The following is a 9,269-nucleotide window of genomic DNA, read 5'->3' as shown; positions in this document are numbered from 1 at the left end:
TTTAAGCATAAACTTTGTCCACTTCCTTAAAATGTAAAGTGAAAATCTACTTTAAATACCTATACTTCCTTGTTTTGATAATCCTTTTTGTTACCCAGAGTCAAAACTGGATTTTGGCTTTTGCTGTTTGCGGGGCCAGCTCCCACCTTCAATGAGAAATGCATTCTCCCCACATGCATGCTGTATCGGTGAGTGGCACTGTCCACCATGTGGCAGCTCATAAACTATTGCAAACCATAAATCATGAAATGCAGACTTCCTGGCATATAGGTTCTCTGACAGTTTGTTCCTGCATGCTAATTGGCAGGTTCCCATGGGCCACATTTTTTTTTACTCTGAATACTGAGAAGGTTTAGAGCTACAAGGATAAAATGCAAATCATATTAAATTACAGACAACATACAACACAATGTCACACATCAGAGAATAATGATCACAATTGCTAAAGGGAATCTAGCACAAAATAAGGAATTTAAAGGAAGTGGCTCCAAATTGAAATTAAATTTCTGACTGCTTGAAACTTATTAAAATGAGTTCATTAATATGCAACACTCTTCTGTAGCAATTTCATTGTCAGTATAAAAAAAAAAAACTTGAAAACTTCCTATACTTTATCTTATCCTCCATCCTCTTCAATATGGATGTTGGGCATGAAAAGACATAAAATAAGGCATCACCTATAATCTGATAACTGCCTGCTCTATCTGTGTTTTTCATCTGACTTGTGATTGTATTGCCATATATTGTATCTGGATACTGACCTCAGGAGACTGATTGAGGCTGTACCCAAGGAAGGTGGAAGAAATTATTCTCAGCAGGCCTTGTGATTTGGAGGGAGAAAGAACACTTGTTATTGGTATTTATCTGAATCCCACCAATTCACCAATTAGAGGTTCACAGTAGATCTTAAGGGCCTAGATCTTAAGGATAGTAATCAGTTGTCTGAAAGAACTTCGCTCTTTTCACTCTGGTTTGGGCTTACCATCCAGAGACAGCTGGGGTTGTCACTGACATGTCAAGAAAGTGAAATTCAAAGTGAATTTTAGGGTTCCTGCCAGGCAGAAACAGCTGAGAATGTTCAAGAAAAGCCAAACAAGTTTATGTGAGACAAGTGAAATTCCTCAGGGGTGTTCTGCCCATGTCTGATTAGCACTGAAATCTCACAGAAAGTGAAATACACTTCAGAGAATTGCATTGCAGGGTTCCTCTCAAGATAAAATGTTCTAAATTTTTTAAGGGAAGCAACATAAGTTTCAATAAGACAGCAAGTCAAGTTTCTCAATGGGGTTTACGTGCGTACCTAGAAGCAGCTCCATAGACTTCAGGAAAAGCTATTTTTAAACAAGAAAACGTTACTTTAATCAACTCATAATCACTGTTGAATCCATTTTAAAAAAATTACTAGATCATAGAATAGCATATCAATGTAATAAAATAAGCATTCATGAGCTAATTCTGCCAAGTTGTATTTTAATGGTTGGAATTTAATGTTGTACACATTTTTCCAGAAGATGGTGGTTGACAACCTTCAGTCTCGAAAGACTATGGTATAAGCCTACAGCACCCGGTATTCCCAGGCGGTCTCCCATCCAAGTACTAACCAGGCCTGACCCTGCTTAGCTTCCAAGATCAGACAAGTTCGGGAGATAGTGTTCAGTATAGGGAGAATGCTCCATTGAACACAATGGAACTTGTTTCTGAGTAGACATGCATAAGATTTCACATCACTTTGCTGAGTAGACATGCATAATAACACAGCATGGGCAGGAATGAATCACTAGTACATAAATGTAACGTGACAAACTCTTAAATGCACATTAAACTAAGGAATACGGAGTAGTGCACTACATAATTCTACAGGTCTCTCCCCCCCCTTTTCCTTTTCACCCCCCCCTTTTCTCATATATTTTGATTCCTCCCCCCGCCTCAGTCATCACTACTGCTAGATTAGGTTGAATGTAGCAGGCATATTAGTAGCATATTACAGCTAGTTCACTGGGATTATTAATGAGAGAATGAAAAAGGACTCAGAAAACATTGGCAGGTGAGCTCCTAGGCATGTAATTCTTAGAGGAAGAAAACTAAAACCAAGACCCTATGAGCTATTTTATAATTCTAAACTGAAATGTTTGGTTATAATTGTCATCAGGTGTCAACTGATATATATATCATATACATATATGCATATGTATACATACATACATACATACATACATACATACATACATACATACATACGTATGTATACACACACACACACACACACACACACACATATATATATATGAACAGCTATGTTTGACACTGCTGTGCCACATTCAACCATAGCTGTTAAGTGCATCTTCCTCACATTAGTGGAAAGGCCACAAGAGTCATGAATATATGAAACCACTAACAGCACTTCTCCAGGATCTCAGGCAAAGGCATTTGCTAGCCCTACTATCTGAGAGCCTTGGAATTGCCAGCAGATCCTTGCAAATCATGCGCTGGACTGCTGAACAACACATCCCACACAGCACTGCACACTAAACAGTCTGTAGTAGAATTTTGGTTTTGCTCTAAAGCTAATGAAAAGGTCTGACCTGATCTTTATTAGCAACAATGAACTTTCCAAGAGAGTATTCCTTTTCTAAGTATCTCACCCATTGCTATAATGGACATAACTGACCTCATTTTCATTACACTGACTGAAATTAAACTAGCCATTAGTTGTTGTTTTTTTTTTTGGTTCTTTTTCTCATAGAAAAATGGCCATAGGCTGTATTGCTGCTCTGAAGAATTTTACCAACTTCTACAGACACAATAACTGGAATTGTCTGCTGTAATCATTAAATTTACCCATGGGATTAAATTGTCTGCATAAAAAGCTAAGCATAACTGAATTGTGGCCCGATTGGTGCTGGGTGTCGTAACAGTGCCATAGAGCATGTTTATGGCACCCTCAGAGTAGGAAGCATCGGCGCCATGCCAGTGCCAGTCGGTGCTGTGCCCAGCACCAGAAGGACATTGCCTGGAGAAAGGTAAGTGTTCTGGGTGGCTGTATGGGCTTTTAGGGAGGGTGAGGGTGAGGAAGGAACCAGCCCAGGAGGGGGTGGGACCGACGGAGCTCTGCTCTGCCAGATCCTATCCTCTGTGTTGGACTAAAAAGCCCAACACAGAGGTTCTCTCATCTGGCCTGGCAATATAGCTGCCGCAGACTTGAAAAGCCCCATTGTAGGGCCTGGGGCTTTCAACAGGGGAAGGGTACGAAAGTTCCCTTCCCCTGAGCAGACCTCTGGCAGTTTCCCAGCATCTGAGGGATACAGTGGTTGCCGTTTTGTGTTCCTTTGGGCACCAGGAAGTATAGGGCTACCCAATGCTTGACCTAAAATGTTAAGTCTTCCATTTTTTAAAAAATTTTCCTTGTGGACAAGGTGTTAGTCCTTAGTAAAGAATCTGGTAATGAACAAACTCTAACAACAGGTGTTAGTTTTGGGACCATATTGAGAAATTTACAAAAATCAAACAAAAATAACAGAAATCAGTCGCTGAATTATTCCACTAATCTTTGAAACTTAGAATGTAGATGACATATTTGTTGAATATTGTTATTCATATTGAATATTGTGAATATTGGTGAATATTGGTGAATGACATATTTGTTGAATATTGAATATTTGTTACTGCTGAATGCCATTACAGAGTGGCAGATTTCCTTAACAGAAGATGTCTCTGAATTGTACTGTTTTATTACTTTTTTTCTGCCATCATTTGTAGCAAGAAATTAGTGGATGGCTAAAGAACTCCCACTGATTGACAGGTTTATTTTATCATTAATAAAGTGTTATGGTGCTTGACCAATACTGATATCCTTCTAAAACAATTTTAGTGGTTCTCTATGTATGACTGTATAAGCTTATGTCTTATCAAGAAGTCTATGTTGAATTTTTTTGGAAGTTGCAAACCTTCTGGCTACAGCAATACCAACACAGTAATGCCATAAACAAATGGAGATGTCTGGATAAGGCCAAGTTGTGATGCCAAGAGTAAAGTATGAAGAATGTAAGAGGAGAGGGGAATCATTTTGACCAGCGGGCCTTCTATCACAACCTGATCCTTGCAACTTCACTGCATTAAAAAAAAACAACTGGTTATATGATAAAGAGTACTAGTGTCTGGGAAATATAAGTCCAACTAGGACTTATAGTAGAAAGAGGTAGCTTCTTGAAGCTGGAAACTTTGGCCAGAAGTTGCATGTGTACAGGCTACATGCATCAAATGGGTTCTTATTGACAGCTTTCCCACGGTGGAAGTGACAGAGAATTGGGACACCATGTTAGAAGGGTGTTTGTATAGCTAATATCACACCCGCCAATTAAGATACCAAGGAACTCAAACCACAAAAGAGCTATCTATGTATATAGGCAATGATGCCAGTGAAGAATGCCTTGAATGTGCAGGACTTCTGCTTCAGAGTTTCAATCTGCAAGTTGATGGGATGACATCAGTGTTGCCTAACCAGCAAAGTGAGGGAAGGGATGAAACTGGGAAGGGGAGCAGGAGGTAAAGAAGGGAAAAGATGGAAGCAAGGAGCAGGCCAGTGCAAGGAGAGAGACTGGAAAGAATCAAGAGGGAGGCAAGGGAAGGAGACAGCAGCAAGTCTCCTAGAGGAGGAGTAGATTGGCAGGCTGCCCAGGGAGTTTTCAGCTTAGGCTCCTTTCCACTGGGGGAGAGCTAGGGAGAGAACCCAGAGGTACTAGCAACCTGGCCTGGCAATGACCTGGGGAATAACATGAGTGAGCAGATAGCTTGGGTCCTTTGATACATTTGGAGGCCATACCCTGGGCTGCACTTTACCTCTACATAACCCTGCAGTGAAAGGATACCCTGCAAGAGGATATGGGTGAAGGGATACCCTGTGGAAGGATGGGTGTAAGCCCCTTCCAGCTTTTTTTGCTAATCTTTTCTATTGAATTAAACGTATAACGTGCCGGTTTGGTGCCTGGTTTGCCATTGTTCATCATGGCATTCCACCCCCACCCCCCCAGAAGTGGAGTTGGCACTCAGGTAGGAGGAGGTGGAGATGACACTGATACATACTTAAAATCATATCATATTTTACTGACTTGTATGCATTTTCGCCGCCATAAGTATTCTCTCTTGTGATACAGACAATACCGTTGCATAAGGATTTGTTTCTCTTGCATTTTGGATAGTGTTCTATCCACCTTTATTTTCATTTAAGAACAAAGAACATTGCTCATAACATCTTTTTCTTGACTGATCCATTAAGGGAATACTCATAAGGCAATTCTGAAGTAGCAGAGGTCGGTATACATTAATGGGGATCAACCCCATGCAATTATTATTAGTTTTTATACTGCCACCTAACAAGAAGTGCGTTGAGCTTAGATGCTGCTATTTTATAAGTTAATAACACAAGAAATAACAAGGTTGTGTTATTGCTTCTCTAAGGGAGTGCATTAAATGTGACCAAACTACTAATTCTGCTATAACCTTCCAAAGTGCCTTAAGGGCCATTTATTAAAAATAAAAAAGCTGCCGCTGCTGCTATATAAATCCCTAAATATCTGAGGTCTTGAGGGCAGCAGTTTGAAGGGGAAATATTTAGACGTGTCAGAAGCAAAATTTGCTTAGTCTGTAGCTTTGGGGGTTTCTGCTGGAACAACAGTGCTGCATGTACTTATTGAAAGTGATTTCATTGGCGGCAGTCCTGCACACAGTGAAGCTGCTCAAATCTCATTGACTCCAATAGGATGAAAACCACCTAAGTGTGTGCTAACTTCCAGCCATTGTCAATTAAGTGCTGAAAAGTGGGTCAGGATTGGGCTGTAAATTCAGACATGCCTGAAGCTTTTTTCCTGGTTAGGAGATCTTCTGATTCAGGAGCAGATAGAGATGTGCTCCCATTAAAATACAAGTATGTAGCTGGCCTTACAGCTGGATGTCCAGGTGTTGCCTTTGCTCAGGAGGCCTCAACCCAGCTTTGGCTGGTGCACTAGATGCACCCATTCCTGATGCAGTCTCCACACCTCACTGCTCAATTCTATCGTGCTGCTGTGCCAGTGGAGCAACCGCTTAACCAGTGCAGGCTGTCACAAACATTCAGTGAAGTGCATTGCAGAAGCATAGAATTTAGTAGCACCAGCACGGTAGTAGCACTACCAGTGCAGGCTGTGACATACACTGAAGCAGGTAAACTCCGCACTGAGCAGCAGAAGGGGATGGAAAGGGTTAAGGGGGTCGGAGTAGGTAGATCAGACTGGGAGGGGATGGGATCAGTGGCAGCAGTGCATGTCATATTCTATTCTCCTTCCTTGGCCAGATCCACCAATATGAATCCACTCAGATGTACTCCAGCAATTTAGCAGGCACAGGTCTGAGTATACCAGTTGCAATGGCTGGGGCTTATCCCAGGACAAGGGGACAAATGTCCCCTTACCTCAAGGAGCCCACTGGAGTTCCAACAACCTCTATAGGGTGCAGTGGCTCCTGTGCTGGTGCCATTACATCAGCATGGGGATGTTTGGATAGGATTGGGCTGCCTATAACCTCTCACCTTGATTACTGCAACTCACATGACATCTGGCTGTCCTTGAGGTCCATCTGGAAGCTACAACTGGTTTTAAATGCTTCCAAAAGATAGTTAAAGGGGGTGACGTATTATGATCATGTTATGTCCCTGCTGTTGAAGCTGCAGTTTGCTTCTGGATGCAATTCAGAATACTGGCTATGTGCTAGCTCCCTCCTTATAGAATATGCTCCCTTGGAGGGTCCACTGTTCTCCTTCTTTTATTAAGGCATCTTTAAAAAAAAATTCTTCCAGACTCTACCCATTTGTTTGAAATGCCCAATATCAATATTTGCAGTCCAATCTTATCCTTCCACTGCCCCCCACTGGTACAGCCACACTGAAAAGGCAGGGTGGAAGGATTTGGAAGGGAAGGAGAATTTCAATCCCCTTTCTCCTGCATAAGCCTTCCATCCCACAATGGGTCTGGCGCAAGTCCAAGGAGAGAAAGGGTAGGGGAGACTGCTGCAGACAGGGGATGGGATCTGGCGCACACCATTGCCACCAGATCCACCTCCTCCCACAGCCTCGCTGCCCAATTTCTTGCCCTTTTTTATCCAGTTTCACCCTGCCCTTGCCCCCATTCCACTCTCCCTCACCCCCTCCCCACCTCCCCTGCCATCTTAACTGCCTTGGCGGGTCCTTTTGGGTCTGTTGACACAGGCAGGAAGCCTCTGGCCTATCTTCCTACTGATGTTCAGGCAATACACTACTTGGCTACTCAAATCCTACTCTTTCTATTGTGATCTGGCTCTCCTGGGCTAACCTCTGAATATGGGACAAACAGGGACTGGATGGATCAGCCTCTGAATTGTAAGAAAATCAATTGCAGTAAAGGGCTTCAGAAAGATGTTCATTATCCATTATTGTTTATGAGTGTCTGAATTATACTAGGTGTTACAGAAAAATAAGATGAACAGATCCCTGCATGCAGGCTTACAGTCTAGAAAATATGAGATGAGAGAGGAGACTTTGACAAAATGGGAAAACTTTGCACTAGCTGGTAGACGCTTGAATGAACCAAAAAAGGAAAAGGAATATGACAGAGCATCAAGACCAAAATGCAAGAGACAAAGATATGTTTTTAATACTCGCCTAAAATGAAGGGCATGAAGAGGCAAGCAGCAAACTACTTAAAGGGAAGAAGAGGTCCATGCATAAGAGCCAGGAACCAGAAGGTGAGGCAATGAATCATCACTCAATTACCCCATTGTCAGTCTGGCATCCCCCCCTTGCCTCTCCCAAATCCACTGATTGTGGCATTCGCCTCACTGTGCCTTATTATGGGACTGACCCTGAGCACAAGGGAGTGGAGGTTTAATAAGAAGATTGATCAAAGGAGGGTCTGAGAAGAAGAAGAAGGAAAGCCAAAAAAGGACAGATGAGAATGGGGAAAAAAAAACTATGAAAAGCCTTAAATACACATTAAAGGTTAAACATATTATGGAACAATACAAAAAGCCAGGGAAGAGAAATGTAATAAAGAGGTGTGTCACAGTGAAAGTACAAAGAAAGAAAACTCAAATGAGCCTATAACTTTAAACCGAAAGTCAGGAAGCCCGATAATCAACACAAAAGAACAAAGGTCTTAGCAGAATCAGTAGACTGAAAATGAAGTTTGGGAATATCATACAGAGAGAACCAAAAAACCTTAGTTAGAGTAGTCACGTGGTGTTAGACAAGGTGAAAGTGAAGGTTTAGAGAGAGATGCAATAAATTTTCTCTCATGCAAATTAAGTTTGAGATAATTATCTGACATCTCCAGAAAGTGCTGTAAAACAATCGAAAATACTAGTAAGAACAGAGAGATGGAGGGAGCTACTAGAACACCTTACAAAATAATCTTGGTTCAACTGTACATGCAGTCTTATCAAGCCTGCTTCTTTTTGATGTTTTATAAAAGAATACATACATATCAGTAAAACACCAGATCCCAAAGCACTGATGCCATCATACATGCACTCCTATGCAGATTACTCTTTTGCAGTGTTTTATTATGCACATGTGTGTATTGGTGATGTGTATGGTTGTGCACTGGTGAAAATACGTGAATGATCTAAGGAACAAATACTATTGTAAAACGAATATTCACAGAGCTTTGTACAAAATTTGGAAATAAAAGTAGAACAGTTGAGGATTCCTAATGCATTAGTTCCTCTTTAGAAATGAGATCAGGTAATTCAGAACTTTAAAGTCTGAGAATGAAGTTAGGATGAGTTTGAGAAGCATCCCTTCTGGAAGCATTATGACAGTGATGAACTAAAGAGATGGGGAATAGCCTGCAAAACTGCAAAAAGCTAAGGCAGGCTGGGAGATATAAAAAGAGATTTCAAGAGCCACACTTTAGATTGTAGACTTCTGCATACTGTATGCCTCAAAGAAAGATTATCAAGCTATTGAAAAACTCCTACTTGCAAAGATGAATCATTAAAGTTAAAAGTTAGATTGGTTGTTCTTTGAATGTGAGGAAAGAATTCAGTCCCCGAAAGATTTTTCCATAATCATTAAGCAGTGTATACCATACCTTTATAGGATAATCAGTCATACACTTTCAGGACAATCCTGTTCAGCCTGCGGGCCGGTGCAGTGCAGGGTCAGGCAAGTGTCATAAAGCTGTCACACAAGTGTCATAAAGAACTTCACGAAGGCATAGCAGTGGCCAGCAGATCTGGGCAGGCCCATGCATGCCAGCAGAGAA

This window comes from Tiliqua scincoides, chromosome 3 (assembly GCF_035046505.1).
Source record: "Tiliqua scincoides isolate rTilSci1 chromosome 3, rTilSci1.hap2, whole genome shotgun sequence".
Classification (NCBI taxonomy): Eukaryota; Metazoa; Chordata; class Lepidosauria; order Squamata; family Scincidae; genus Tiliqua; species Tiliqua scincoides.
Note: the sequence above shows the minus strand (reverse complement) of the source record.